The sequence below is a fragment of the Lactuca sativa genome, chromosome 5 (genome assembly GCF_002870075.4).
Source record: "Lactuca sativa cultivar Salinas chromosome 5, Lsat_Salinas_v11, whole genome shotgun sequence".
Lineage (NCBI taxonomy): Eukaryota > Viridiplantae > Streptophyta > Magnoliopsida > Asterales > Asteraceae > Lactuca > Lactuca sativa.
The window spans coordinates 322,272,519-322,289,217 of record NC_056627.2 but is presented as its reverse complement, the minus strand read 5'-3'; positions in this window follow the sequence as shown (position 1 = coordinate 322,289,217).

Here is a 16,699-nt window from a genome sequence, read left to right as displayed (position 1 = left end):
CATGGGTTGCTTAGGGCTTAAGCATCCAAATTAGGGTTTCCTTGTTAAGATAACCCTAATAGCCTCCTATATATAGATCCCTTATGACCCAAAAATGTGGCTAAGACTTCTTCTAGGGTTTCACACGTTTTTGGGCAGCCTCCATCCTCTCTCCTCTTCATCCTCTTGCTTATGGTGTTTGTGAACCATTAGAGGAGTGACATTTGTGACTCTAAGCTTTCTAAAGTCATTACAAAGAGGAATTGTGATTGTTATTGCTACATAATAATCAAGGTAATATCTTAAACCCATTCTTATGCTAATATGATTAATTGTATGCTAGAATTAGGGTTTATAGTCTTGGATAACTTGCATGTACAATAGAGAAACCTAGATCCAAGCATTAGGGTTTGTATGAGCACATAGGATGTTCTTATAGCCAATACCCATCAGTTTAGTCTAACGTTTGACGAGACTAATTAATAGTCTAGTTATTATTACTATTATATAAGCGTTAAACAATACTTATATAACCCATAATAATATCTCAAGTACTTATTATAAGGTCCTGATAGCATTACTATATTGAAACATAAGCTATACCAAAGATAGGGTAGGCCTAGCTCACTTACAACGGGTTTTCTCAAAAACCGGGCTTCGCTGGAGCAGCGTTACCGAGCCGAAAGACTCTTTTTTCGGGGCTTCGAGAGCCTCGGGGCTTCCTTCGGGTGCTAGGGGGTTTACCAAGGCTTAGGGGAGGTTTTGGGGGCTAGAAAGAAAGTCTAGAGAGAGAAAGTTGAAGGGGAGAGGTGTGGAAAATGAGAGAACCCGACGCCTCTATTTATTGGGTGAAATCCTGATGGACTCGGCGAGTCGGTTCACGGACTCGCTGAGTCGGTGCCACGTGTCATCACCCGATGGCTTTTCTTGGGGAGAAAGCCTTGGCCCATATTCAGCCACATCACCCCTTTTACAGCAGCACCCTGCCGACTTCTAAACCCCGTAACTTTCGCATACGAGCTCTATTTTTGATGTTTTTTTTTCACACGTAGGTAAAAAAAAGATCTACAACTTTCATTTAGACACTGTCAGCCAATTCTCAATCGATCTTAAATTTAACAGTAGGAGGAGATTAGACTGTTAAATGACCACGAAGAATTCGTAACTCCTTCATACGGACTCCGTTTTCGTCTGTCTTTTTACCGTTGAGTTCCTATTAATGAGATTTTCAAATCTCATTAAGGTTGCATAAGCCAAAAACCGCTCGAACTAAGATTCGAGTTTCAGGCCGTGCACTGCTATGCCAAATCTTAGAAAAATCATAACTTCCTAATACGATGTCAGATTTAGGCGTTCTTTTTTTGTATGTTCTCGGTTTAACGTATACTACAAATTTTGTTTAGATCACTAAGGCTAAAAAGTCCTCTATCATAAATTCACTATTTACGTCTCCTGGTGCCGTGCCGGTTTTACCGAAAAACTTCGACGGTCCATAACTTCTTCGTTATAACTCAGATTTCGGCGTTCTTTATATGTACGGAACCCTTGAGACATATTCTACAACTTGGTTAAGATTATTTATTCTAAATAATCTTTTGTAAAGAATTCGTTTTCGACCCCTATTATCTCTAAATTGACTAGCTCGGGTCTACGGGCGTTACAAGTCGAGTCAACCAGACGTTGACTTTGACCAAGGTGTTGAGCTTGACTTTGGCTTTGACCTGAGTAACCCTTGTAGGCTGCAGATCTGGAACCATTGAGGGTTCCCATGGCATAAAGGTGTCAACTTTATTACCATAAAACCCCATGCATCTTGTAGACTCCATTTTAGGGCCATTTGAGCCAAATACCCCATGCATGAACGTCAAGTTTGTAACTTTACGTGTATTATGGACCCTAGGAGGCTAGATCTATGTTTTGGATGTGTTAAACCTGACTGAAACCAACTGTATGGACATGGACTTTGGGGGACTTGGCGAGTCATCCATGGGACTCGACGAGTCGGGGTATGGTTCCCCAACCCTTTTCTGCTTTGATCGAACTGGTCGAGTCTAGAAGAGGACTCGACAAGATAGATGTGAATCTGGACCTAGAAATCATGGAGCTCAACGAGTTCAAGAACAGAACTCGGCGAGTTCAAGGCAAGTCCCAACTACATGAAGGCGTACTCAACGAGTTCATAAGGAACTCGGCGAGTCCAGGGCTAAAGGTGTCTTCCTGCATGAAGAAGGACTCGACGAGTTCAAGAATGAACTCGTCGAGTCAGTTATTGAAGGCCTCGACTTTGTATGAAGTAGAACTCGATGAGTGCGTGCAAGACTCAACGAGTAGGATCGAGGTCTTAGTGTTTTGAGGATTTGGGGACTCGGCGAGTTGTTGGGTCAACTCGGCGAGTCGAGTCAACTAGACGTTGACTTTGACCCACAATTGACTTTGACCAAGGTGTTGACCTTGACTTTAACTTTGGCTTGAGTAACCCTTGTAAGGGTTAAGAGTATGTAATGATAAATTAAGGAAGGTTAATATGTGTGGGAATTGAGAGGAGTTGATCCCGAAAGCGAGGGCAGTTCAGACACTTCACGACATTAAGGTGAGTTACCTTCCAGTAGAAGTGGGTTTAAGGCACCAAGGCCAGCCCACTAGTAGATTTGGTTGGCAGATGATTGTCTTTGTGATAACCATATAGGTTTTCTACTACCTGATATGTTTATATGTTAGTATGATATTATGTTATGTGATAGGAGGTAGTAGGGGGAATAGACCCCGAGTACGGTCGTAAGGACCAAAGGGTAGGTCGGGCACCCCAGAATTGCCTGGCAGGGTAGGTCAGGCATCCCAGAATTGCTTGACATGGGTAGGACGAGCACCCCAGAATTGCCTGGCAGGGTAGGTTGAGCACCCCAGAATTTCCCTGCAGGATGTTTGTTGTATGGTATGTGGTATGATGGGGGAACTCACTAAGCTTTGTGCTTACAGTTTACACTTTTGGTTTCAGGTACCTCTTCGTCGAAGGGGAAGGAGCTGGCACGGTAGCAACGCATTGCACACACATGATTTCCGCATTTTTGAGATCCATGGGATTGTACTCTGATATTATTACTATTGATGTTATGATTTTGAGACATGTGATTATGGTTTTATGTTTTTATATGATATTGATGATGTTTTTCAGTAAATGTTTTTATAAGTAACATAATTAAAAACAAAATTTTTAGTCCTGAAAATTGGGATGTTACAAGTTGGTATTAGAGCCTTGGTTTGAGGAATTCGGACACACTCTCGGGTGTGTCTGAACTCAAACTAAGGACTTGATATGGAAAATTTTCAAAAGTAATTCTTTTTTTTTTTTTATAAAAATGAGTTTGAAAAGAAATTGAAAAGAGAAAAGAACTTTGAAAAGGACAAGGTGTGTGATGCGTGCGACTGACCGAGCTCAAGTAAGTTTCCCCAAGATACCCATCCATTTATGTTATGATATGATATGCTTATGAGAACTGCATGCTAGAATAGGGCTAAGGATTTAGGAGGATGCCTGATATGCCTGTTGTATGTGCTTAGTACCGACTAGACAGTGATATGATAGCCTGGATAGGATATGCTTGGTTTGGGGTACTCAATGCCCGAATGCTACTTGCTTTGTGCTTTTAGTAGTCCTAGTTATCTTTAATTAACTAGTAGTCAAATACGTTAAGTTACATATTATGAGGACTAAATAATTTCAGAAGGTTAGGTCTAGCCCTATTTCGCAAATCTTGTTTGAGTCCAACCGTTGTAGGGCAGGGCCTCCCATTCGAAGAATTATCTGGTCTTAGTAATATGTAATGGTATTTACGAGCAAGTTAGGGAGAGATGACAGGGACTTCTTATGCAGCTGATGGCGGAGAGTGGGCTGGAGAGTTACCCTAGGGTGAGCCTAGGATGAGATTAGCACAAGAGTGCAGCAGTAGCAGTAGAAGGGACTTGGGAAAGTCAAGGCGTTCCTTAAGGAAAGTACGGATAGATGTGGAAGGTAGTATGGGCCTGTACTACTGAAAGCAGAGGATCCTTACTCGAGTCAAGGAGGTTCGGGATAGAACCAGTGAACTTGTAGAGTTTGTGAGACCTCTCAAGATTATGACCCTAATGATTATGTGTTTTGTTTCAAAATGATGATGATTACGCGACACGGAGCAGGAGGATAGGGATCAAGATCTGGTTCAGGATCAGGTGCCGAGCCAGTTGACGAGGGACTACGTGAGTTTATTGCTTCTGAGATCACTAGAGGCATCCTTGAGTCGACCCCGATGATTTTCGCGTCGATCAAGGAAGGGATTATGGAACTGATGGAGGATCGTCTTAGGGCGTTCAGGAGTGATTGGGAATCTAGCCAGTCAGGGGAGCACACACTGTCCTTTAAGGACATCAGGGGATGTGGTGCGCCAGACTTCCATGGGGCGAAGGACCCCATTGCTGCTAGGAGGTGTATCACAGACATGGAGTCTGCTCAGTTGACTAGCTTCTGCCCTGAGGGGTCGAAGGTTCGATATGCTGCAGGGTGTTTGAGAGACCGAGCTCGAGATTAGTGGGAGGCGGTCGGTGATTCGTTAGGAGCCCCAGCCATTGAGGCTATGACCTAGTCTGACTTTGTGACTAAGTTTAGGGTTGAGTTTGCATCGACTGTGGAGCTCTAGCAGTTGGCCAAAGAGTTCGTAGATATGAGGCAGACGACTGAGTCGGTGGCGGAGATTACCACCAAGTTCAAGGAGAGGGCCTTACTGGTGCCTCGATATGCAGGGGATGAGGAAATGCGGAAGACTCGCTATCATGACATATTGAGAGCTGATATCCGGAATCATGTCAACTACTCGGCATGTCCGACATTGGATGACATGATAGCCAGGGCGAGGGAGAGGGAGATTGACTTAGAGCACCTCCGGAAGAGGAAGACGGAGGAGGGGCATGTTACTGGGGTTTTGGGGAAGAAACCCAAGGGATCCGACACCAGGTCGAAGGGCCAGTCGGGATAAAGCCGTTGCAGGAAATGCGGCAGGCGCATGAGGGAGCTTGTAGGTTGGGATCATCAGGCTGCTACAAATGCGGCAAGACGGGGCATTTCAGTAGGGATTATACAACCCCTACCCCTACTATTCAGACATAAGAGTTGCTATAGTGCAACCAGCGAGGCCATAAAAAGGTCAATTACCCTAGGTTGACAACAACAGTAGTGCCAGTGGCGGAGCTAGCTCCAGCAACCCTATGGATTACCGATGGCCGGCAGGGCAAGTCAGAGGCTCCAGTGGTGAGGAGACGAGCCTTCCAGTTAACTACCGAGGAGGCATACACCGCACACAATGTGGTGACGGGTACAATTTTTTCTCCCTAGCTCTTATTTTATGTCGTTTATGATATTTATGTATATGTTTTATGTCCTGTTTAGGATCGTTCCATGTGAAAGGTATCCCAGTTCAGGTGTCGTTCGATTCGGGGGCTACCCGATCATTTGTCTCTCTTGCCCTTAGCAAGAGGTTTCCCGAGCCTTCGGATATGTTGGATTGCCCTCTAGAGGTCGAGATTGATGATGACCGATCAGTTCGAGCATCATAGGTTTTTAGAGATTGTGTTTTGAGGTTGTTCGAGGAGCGTTACCTGGTAGACTTGATTCCCATACCATTGCGTGGGAGCAAGGTCATCATCGGTATGGACTGGTTGAGCCCTAATGGGGCAGTGATCGATTGCGTGCAACAGTTAGTTCGGGTCAGGACCCCAAGTAGGGGAGACCTAGTGATTCAGGGAGATAGGCCACAACGCGGGCTAGCCTTATGCTCAGCAGCGAGGGCTAGGCACTACCTTCAGCAGGGTTGCGTCGGATATGTCGCCTATGTCATGCATACCCGTTAGGAGGGTAAGGCGACCGTGAGTGATGTGTCGGTGGTGCGAGAGTACTTGGATGTATTTCCAAAGGATTTGCCTGGGATACCTCCGGAGAGGCAGGTGGAGTTTAGGATTGACCTGGTCCCTGGCGTGACTCCAATAGCCAAGGCATTGTATCGGTTGGCTCCTCTAGATATGTAGGAGTTGTCTACACAGCTACAAGTGCTATTAGATAAGGGGTTCATCAGACCAAGCTGTTCACCCTGGGGATCCCCGATTCTGTTCGTGAAGAAGAAGGACGGGTCGCATAAGATGTGTATAGCTACCAGGAGCTGAACAAGGTAACAGTGAAGAACCGTTACCCACTCCCGAGGATTGATGATCTCTTTGACCAGCTACAGGGAGCATCTTGGTTTTCCAAGATTTATTTGCGGTCAGGCTACCATCAGATGAGGGTCAGAGATGAGGACGTATATAATACTGCTTTCCGGACTTGATATGGCCACTACGAGTTCGTGGTGATGCCCTTCGGGCTCACCAATGCTTCTTCCACGTTCATGGACCTTATGATCTGTGTATGCAGACTGATGCTAGATCAGTTTGTGATAATTTTCATCGATGACATCTTGGTTTACTCCAAGACGCAGGAGCAGCACGAGGAGCACTTGCGGGAGGTGTTGGATACCCCGAGGAGGGAGAGCTTGTATGCCAAGTTCTTCAAGTGTGAGTTTTGGTTGTACGAGATGCAGATCCTTGGGAACCTTGTCAACCAAAACGATAATTTGGTCGACCCGGCCAAAGTGGAGGCCGTGATGAGATGGGAGGTTCTGAAGTCTCCATCTGAGAGTCGGAGTTTCTTGGGACTGTTAGTCTATTACCGGAGGTTCATTTAGGACATCTCCAAGATAGTCATGCCCTTGAACCGGCTGACGAAGAAAGCCGTTGTATTTCGCTGGGGGACTGAGCAACAGGCAGCGTTCGAGACTTTGAGACAAAGGCTATGTGAGGCGCCGATCCTCGCCATGCCAGAGGCGTGGAGGATTTTGTGGTATACTGTGATGCGTCCATCTCAGGGTTGGGTGCGATATTAATGCAGAGAGGGCATATTATCGTTTACGCTTCGAGGCAGCTAAAGCCTCACAAGGCGAACTAGCCGATGAAAAATTTGGAATTGGGGGTGGTTGTCTTCGCCCTCAAGATTTGGCAACACTACCTCTTTGGGGTCCGATGTACCATTTACACGGACCACAAGAGTTTGAGGTACCTCATGGATCATTCGAATCTGAACATGAGGCAACGTCGGTGGCTAGATGTGGTGAAGGATTATGATTATGAGATCCTCTACCACCCGGGGAAGGCCAATGTTGTGGCGGATGCTCTTAGCCGCAAGGCAGCCCTTAGCAGAGACATTTGCTTGCGGATGACAGTAGTGAATCGACTGTTGGAGCAGATCTGAGAGGATTAGCAGGAGGCTATGAAGGAGGAACATTGGAAGAGCGAGCGTATAAATATGGTATTGAACGAACTCTTAATTATTATGTTCTTAGTAAAGAAAATAAATGTTTTGTTTCAAATCTTAATAAAATAGTTGAACCAAAAAGTTTTGTTGAAGCCTCCTCTGATCCTAATTGGATAGAGGCTATGAATAAAGAAATGGAAGCTTTGTATAGGAATCATACTTGGCACTTTGTTGATTTACCAAAGAATAGAAAGGCAATTGGTTGTAAGTGGGTATATAGAATTAAATATAAACCTGATGGTGTTGTTGATAGGTATAAGGCTCGCCTTGTAGCAAAAGGGTATAATCAGAGATAAGGTATTGATTATCAAGAAACCTTCTCTCATGTAGCCAAAATAGTAACTGTACGTGTAGTTTTGTCTTTATCTGTTAACAAGTGTTGGCCTTTATATCAACTTGATATAAATAATGCCTTTCTTTATGGAGATCTGTCTGAAGAAGTGTTTATGACTCTACCTCCAGGATATCATTCTGTAGGTGATAAGAGTTTGCAAATTAGTTAAATCATCATATGGTTTAAAACAGGCCCCTAGAAAATGGAATGAGAAATTATGTGTTGAGTTGTTTAGTTGTGGTTTTGTACAAAGTGTTAATGACTACTCCTTATTTGTTAGAAATAGAAATAGTTCTGTTGTTATTCTGCTGGTTTATGTTGATGACATAATTTTAACAGGTAATAATGAAAATGAAATAAAAAATGTAAAATCTTTTGTAAACTCAAAATTTTTGATTAAAGATTTAGGAAAGCTGAATTATTTTCTTGGAATTGAAGTTTTAACTATAAATCAAGGAATTTGTTTAATTCAAAAAAATATTGTCTTGAACTTTTGCATGATTTTGGTATGCTGGGTTGCAAGCCTGTTTCTATTCCTTTAGAAGCAAATTTTGTCCCAAAAAGGAATTATGAATCTGATGACCCTTTATTGGAAAATATAACTGAGTTTCAAAACTTAGTAAGGAAGTTGATATATCTCACTATTATTAGACCTGACATTTCATATTGTGTACAAATTTTAAGTCAATTTATGCATAAGCCTCATAAATCTCATTTAAACATAGCCTTAAGATTACTTAGGTATTTGAAAGGTTGTCCTGGGAGAGGTATTTCTATTATTAAAAGTGATAATTTTGACTTAATTGGTTTTGTGGATGCTGACTGGGCAAAGTGATTGTTTTCAAGAAAGTCAACTACTGGTAATTATGTTTATATTGGAAATTCTTTGGTATCTTGGAAGAGTAAGAAACAGGCAACTGTTTCAAGGTCTTCTACTGAGTCTGAGTACAGATCCTTAGGTTCTGTTACTTGTGAAATGATATGGATTTCAAAAATTTTATTTGATTTGGGAATTAAAGGCTTATCACCTGCTAAAGTTTTTTGTGATAATGAATCTGCTATAAAACTTGCTTTGAACCCAGTTTTTCATGAAAAAAACCAAGCATTTTGAAGTTGATCTACATTTTGTAAGAGAAAAGGTTACTAATGAATTTTTGAAAATTGAGAAAATTAGCTCTTCTAAACAAAGAGCTGACATTTTGTAACGCCCGTAGATCCCGGCTAATCAATTTAGAGGCAATAGGGGTCGAAAGCGACTTTTCGACAAAAGATTATTTAGAATAAATAATCTTAACGAAGATGTAGGATATGTCACAAGATGTCCGTACATATAAAGAACGTCGAAATCCGAGTTATAACGAAGAAGTTATGACCCGTCGAAGTTTCGCGTCAGAACCGGCACGGTACCGGGAAGCGTAAATAGTGAATTTACGATAGAGTGAGATTTAGCCTTAGCGATCTAAACGAAAGTCGTATAATATGTTAAACTAAGAACATCGATAAAAAGAACGCCCAAATTTGACTTCGTATGAAGAAGTTATGATTTTTCGAAGTTTCGGACTAGCAGTGTACAGCCCGAAATTCGAATATTAGATCGAGCGGTTTTTAGCCGACATGACCTGAATGAGAATCGAAGATCTCGTTAAGAGTAGCGTAACGAGAAAAAGATGGGAAAAAACGGACATCGGATGAAGAAGTTATGAGGATTTAACGGACCAATCCTGTCCCGGCCTGTTAATAATATAAAATTTAAAATCGAGCCAAAATTAGCTGACGGAGTCTAAACGAAAGTTGTAGAGTACGTTCCCACCTTCGCGTGGATATAAAGAACGTTAAAAACGGAGCTCGTATGAAGAAGATACAAATTTTTGAAGTTGTAACTCGAAATTGCGAAGCTGGTGCGAGGGTGATGACGTGGCTCGATCAGGGTCGTAGCTTGCTGGTCACGGTCTGGTCTTCGGATTTGGACACCTGGCCTCATTACGCCTCGCGTACGAAGGGAACGCCCCGCGTCGGAAGAAGGCTACGCCCAGCGGACTTCGGATTGAACGGTTCCGGAGCATGCCACGATGACCCATCCGAGGAGTGCCACCTGTTGATCTTATCTGAGCCTTACGCCCAGCGTAGGTCCGAGGTACGCCCAGCGTACCGAGGCCTCGTAGGCTATAAAAAGGCAGTGAAGGCAGCTTCATTTCTCACCCATTTTTCACTTCTCTCTCTACAATCTTTCTCTCTCTACAACCCCAAACCCCCCCTAAACCCTAGAAAAACCCCCTAGCACCCTAAGGAAGCCCCGAGGCTCCCGGAGTCCCGAGAAAAAGGAGTTTTTCGGTTTCGAAACGCTGCTCCAATTAAGTTCCGGTTTTCAATAAAATTCGTTGTAAGTGTGTTACGCTTACGCAACTTTTAATATAGCTTTCAAATAATTATAGGAATGTTATTAGGTCCTTAAAATAATTATTTGGGCTATTATTATGAGTTATATTGAGCATTATTAACGCTTAATAATAGTCAGACTAATTAATTTGTCGCGGTTATCGTTAGACTAAACCCTAATGGTATTGGCACTAGGTTTTATCGAAGGAATATCGTTTTGAGAGTATCGAAGCGCTGTCCGAGTGCTGAGTCACCACCTACTCAGGTGAGTGCATAGTCCCTTTCATCTTACACATAGATATGAAGTATTTTATATAAACTACGTGCTATGTGTGCATATTATATGAATACTTGTTGTCTATGCTGGATGAACGTTTTATACATGTTTTAAAGGATTTAAACTGTATACGTATTTTATATATACGAATATGTTGGGTATGAGATGGGTAGATGAATGATGAGAGATAGAAGATGACGTGAGTATGCATTGGCAGCTGTAGACTTAGTGCCTATGGGACGAACACCGGTAGCTATGGACTTAGTACCTGTTAGACGTTGGTAGCTATGGATTTAGTACCTATTAGGAATTGGTAGCTATGGACTTAGTACCTATTAGTTAGACGCCGGTAGCTATGGATTTAGTACTTGTTAGGAATTGGTAGCTATGGACTTAGTACATATTGAACACTGGTAGCTATGGATTTAGTACCCGATGAGTAAGTTATAACAGCTATGGAATTAGTGCTCTACGAACGAACATCGGCAGCTATGGATTTAGTCCCAGTCCTATAACCCTGGAAGTAAGGGACTTCGAAATAAACGAATGCATGATATATGACTCTTAGGTTAAATCCTTAAGAGTAAAGAAGATAACGGGGATGGGTAATTGGGTTAATTGTTTGATGATTGAACATAACAATTATATTATTGTGGGTTGAAAACCCTATGTACTCACCAGGTTTCCCAACCTGACCCACTCAGTTTATGTATATCACAGGTGACGAAGTGAAGTGACATTACACTGAGAGATTTAAAGAGATGTAGATCACTAGTGTGAATCATTGTAAGTTCTGTTTATGCTTATGTTTCGGTATTAACGATGACATCCCAAACGTTTTAAAATGAAATAAATACGTTTCTTCGAAAATGTTTTAATAACGTATTTACCATGTTTTTCTGGGAACAAATTTCGCAACCTTTTTATAAAATGAAGTACTCTGATTTTTATAAAGCGTAAACAAAATCGGTCTTTTCTGGCCATGATTTTGGGGATGTTACAGTTGGTATCAGAGCATTAGTTTAAGCGAACTAGGAATATGGACTTATTTCTAAACTTAAACTAAGAATGCTAAGCAATGATTGTGAGGTGTGAGCACTAGCTTATTTTAGGAATGATGCCTAAATTGCTTTTATGTGCTAAATGCTTTGTGCATGATATGTTGTTATTTGTTCGGATTTATGGTCTGTTGCCGACCGGATCTGGAAACCTTATGTGTTTAGGATTCTAAGCGTTTAACTACGATATCAGAACTAGCATATAAACGTTTCGAGGTGATAAGGATGATTTAAGATGTCAATCCTAAATTAAGATCTAGATTCACCTTATTCGGTGTATAGATCAAGATGGCAAGAACCCGTAGCGGAAACATAAACGCAAATGGGAACAGGAACCAACCCCCAGTGGTTCAGCAAATACCTGTTGTAGAAGAAGTTGCGCCTGAGCCAGTCACCATGGCTGGAGTTCAAGCCATGATTCGGGCTATGTTGGCTGAACAAAGGGAAGAAATGAGACGGATGTTGAATAGGGACGAACCTACCGTACATGTTGAACCGACGGAGCCAGTTCCCGAGCAATCCGAGGAAGGGAACTACAGCCGCCAAGTGAGTCAAGTAGGGAATCAAGGTGAGCAAAGGGATGGCCCAGAAGGGAGAAACAACAAGGATGGGCGGACGTATAAGAATTTCTTGGGTGCGAAACCACCAAGTCTCTCAGGAAGCCTGAAGCCGGTTGAGATTATGGATTGGATCTCTGAGATGGAGATGGTGTTTGAGAGCTGCAGCTGTAATGAGAAACAGAAGACTGTCTTCGTAGTAAGACAACTTAAAACTGGAGTCTTGAGCTGGTGGAAGCTATTGGCAGATACGATGCCACGAGGAGAAGCCTTAAGGATGTCGTGGGAAGAGTTTTTGGAACAGTTGAAAATGCAGTACTGCTCGGAGATTAGATCTGATAGACCTAAACAACGAGTTTCAAAACCTGAAGAAAGGGAAGATGAGTGTTGATGAGTATGCCACCGCATTCACCGAGAGGATGAAGCTATTCCCCTACTTGGTGCCTACTGAACTCTCCAAGATTGATAGGTTTGCTAACGGACTGCCCACTGACTTTGTCCCAATGGTCAAAATGGCAACTACCTTGAAAGCAGCTGTTAGGGCACCTAAGAACGTAGAGGCCCAGATAAGAGAAAAGGGTCTAGAAAAAGATAAGGCAGGAGAAAAGCGAAAGTTTGAAGGAACTTCAAGTTCCAACAAGGAAAGCAAATTCTCAAAGTTTGGAGGAGGAGATGGAGGTGAAGCGAGATGGTGTGATAAATGCAAGAAGAAGCATGGTGGAAAGTGCAACGAAGAAGTGACTTGTTACAAGTGTGGGAGGACTGGTCACTATTCCAAAGATTGCACACATAATGACAAAGTATGCTACGAATGTGGAGGCAAGGGGCACATGTCCAGAGACTGCCCAAGGAAAAATAAAGCAGCAAGACCAGAAACGCCACCAAGGCCAAGGGCATTTCACATGATCCTTGACGAAGCAGAGAACCATGCAAGGAATCAAGAATGAGGACTTCCTACCCGAAGATCAGATTATGCAGTAGCCATAGTTTCGTATGATGTAGCCTAGTAGAGGCATAGTCTAGGGTGAACTTGAACACCTATGTAATCATTTCAAGAAATAATATAAAACCTTCGTTTTGTTATCTGATGTGTTGAATGATTGTGTGATTTGCTGCATGGTGACTTGGGAAACTGCGAGACAATACTTGGGACGAGTATGAGTAGGTGTGAATGGTAGTAGAGGCCTATACTACCGGAAGCACAAGACTCACACTTGGATCAGGGAAAGTCACAAGGTTACCAAGAAACTAGTAATTGATTTCGTTTTATTCAAGTGTGTTGTTACCATCGTTTCGGTAATGACTAAGAAGATTGTTGATATTCCGACCCTAGTGGTCATATCGAATTGAGTCCGACTACGCTAAGTATGCTATGTGGTTTAGAAAATCAAGGTCGATGTAGCGTCCGACTTAAACCAAACGATTGAAATCAAAACGATCAATAGAAATATCGTGCTCGTTGTTAAAGAAGTTGGTAGCTAGAAATACCAAATGTTAAAGTGTGATTATATCACATTAGAACATGAAGGAAGGCATAGCTTGTTTTAGAATTTAACTCTAAGAGACCTAAGTCTAAGTGTTGCAACATACGATGATAGGTCATTAGAATATGACACATCGATCCATACTAGTAATAAAAGAAATCATCTCAAGTTCGTATCCAGTAAGGATTGAGATTGTGACTTGAAGGTCATAATTGGGAGTCTAGCCTGAGGTAGAGAGCAGGTACACGATCGAGTACTGCTTGCAGTTAATGAGTCTAAGAGATAGACTTGAAGGAATGTAGAAGTTATAATTATTACCTAGGATGAAGAGATGACGTATGGAGTCATTATACGACCCTGCAGTTTCGTTGATGATTCCGGGACATAATCATCCTAAGGGGGAGATAATTGTAACGCCCGTAGATCCGGGCTAGTCAATTTAGAGGCAATAGGGGTCGAAAGCGACTTTTCGACAAAAGATTATTTAGAATAAATAATCTTAACCAAGATTTAGGATATGTCACAAGGTGTCCGTACATATAAAGAACGTCGAAATCCGAGTTATAACGAAGAAGTTATGACCCGTCGAAGTTTCGCGTCAGAATCGGCACGGTACCGGGAAGCGTAAATAGTGAATTTACGATAGAGTGAGATTTAGCCTTAGCGATCTAAACGAAAGTCGTATAATATGTTAAACTAAGAACATCGATAAAAAGAACGCCCAAATCTGACTTCGTATGAAGAAGTTATAATTTTTCGAAGTTTCGGACTAGCATTGTACAGCCCGAAATGCGAATATTAGATCGAGCGGTTTTTAGCCGACATGACCTGAATGAGAATCGAATATCTCGTTAAGAGTAGCGTAACGAGAAAAAGATGGGAAAAAACAGACATCGGATGAAGAAGTTATGAGGATTAACGGACCAATCTTGTCCCGGCCTGTTAATAATATAAAATTTAAAATCGAGCCAAAATTAGCCGACAGTGTCTAAACGAAAGTTGTAGAGTACGTTCCCACCTTCGCGTGGATATAAAGAACGTTAAAAACGGAGCTCGTATGAAGAAGATACGAATTTTTGAAGTTGTAACTCGAAATTGCAAAGTTGGTGCGAAGGTAATGACGTGGCTCGATCAGGGCCGTAGCTTGCTGGTCACGGTCTGGTCTTCGGATTCGGACACCTGGCCTCGTTACGCCTCGCGTACGAAGGGAACGCCCCGCGTCCGAGTACGCCCCGCGTCGGAAGAAGGCTACGCCCAACGGACTTCGGATTGAACGGTTCCGGAGTATGCCACGATGACCCATTCGAGGAGTGCCACCTGTTGATCTTATCCGAGCCTTACGCCCAGCGTAGGTCCGAGGTACGCCCAGCGTACTGAGGCCTCGCAGGCTATAAAAAGGCAGCGAAGGCAGCTTCATTTCTCACCCATTTTTCACTTCTCTCTCTACAATCTTTCTCTCTCTACAACCCCACCCCCCCCCCCCTAAACCCTAGAAAAACCCCCTAGCACCCTAAGGAAGCCCCGAGGCTCCCGGAGTCACGAGAAAAAGGAGTTTTTCGGTTTCGAAACGCTGCTCCAATTAAGTTCCGGTTTTCAATAAAATTCGTTGTAAGTGTGCTACGCTTACGCAACTTTTAATATAGCTTTCAAATAATTATAGGAATGTTATTAGGTCCTTAAAATAATTATTTGGGCTATTATTATGAGTTATATTGAGCATTATTAACGCTTAATAATAGTCAGACTAATTAATTTGTCGCGGTTATCGTTAGACTAAACCCTAGTGGTATTGGCACTAGGTTTTATCGAAGGAATATCGTTTTGAGAGTATCGAAGCGCTGTCCGAGTCCCTTTCATCTTACACATAGATATGAAGTATTTTATATAAACTACGTGCTATGTGTGCATATTATATGAATACTTGTTGTCTATGCTGGATGAACGTTTTATACATGTTTTAAAGGATTTAAACTGTATACGTATTTTATATATATGAATATGTTGGGTATGAGATGGGTAGATGAATGATGAGAGATAGAAGATGACGTGAGTATGCATTGGCAACTATAGACTTAGTGCCTATGGGACGAACACCGATAGCTATGGACTTAGTACCTGTTAGACGTTGGTAGCTATGGATTTAGTACCTATTAGGAATTGGTAGCTATGGACTTAGTACCTATTAGTTAGACGCCGGTAGCTATGGATTTAGTACCTGTTAGGAATTGGTAGCTATGGACTTAGTACCTATTGAACACTGGTAGCTATGGATTTAGTACCCAATGAGTAAGATATAGCAACTATGGAATTAGTGCTCTACGAACGAACATCGGCAGCTATGGATTTAGTGCCAGTCCTATAACCCTGGAAATAAGGGACTTCGGAATAAACGAATGCAGGATAGATGACTCTTAGGTTAAATCCTTAAGAGTAAAGAAGATAATTGGGTTAATTATTTGATGATTGAACATAACAATTATATTATTGTTGGTTGAAAACCCTATGTACTCACCAGGTTTCCCAACTTGACCCACTCAGTTTATATATATCACAGGTGACGAAGTGAAGTGACATTACACTGAGAGATTTAAAGAGATGTAGATCACTAGTGTAAATCATTGTAAGTTCTGCTTATGCTTATGTTTCGGTAATAACGATGACATCCCAAACGTTTTAAAATGAAATAAATACGTTTCTTCGAAAATGTTTTAATAACGTATTTACAATGTTTTTCTGGGAACAAATTCCGCAACCTTTTTATAAAATGAAGTACTCTGATTTTTATAAAGCACAAACAAAATCGGTCTTTTCTGGCCGTGATTTTAGGGATGTCACATATTTTGACTAAATTTCTGAGTCCAATGCAACATAATTTTTTAATAAGTGAGCTTGGTCTAGTTAATCCTTTTTGTTAATGGTTAAATAAATGTTAAGTTTGAGGAGGGGTGTTAAATATATATATATATATATATATATATATATATATATATATATATATATATATATATATATATATATATATATATGTACAAACTTAACATTTGTCTTGCAGGGTTAAAGTGGTAAGTGTTTAAGTTGTTTGGGTAGTTTGTGTTAATTATTAAATCTTGTGGGCTTGTGTTGTGTTTGATCCGTTGTTCTTCGGGTTTATGCGCGGGTTGTAAGGATTCGTTTACCCGGATACTTAAGGGGTGATGTAAGGGTTGCAGCTCATTCTACGCACTGAAAAATATCTTCTTCTGTTCAGAACTCTCTCAAACTTGTT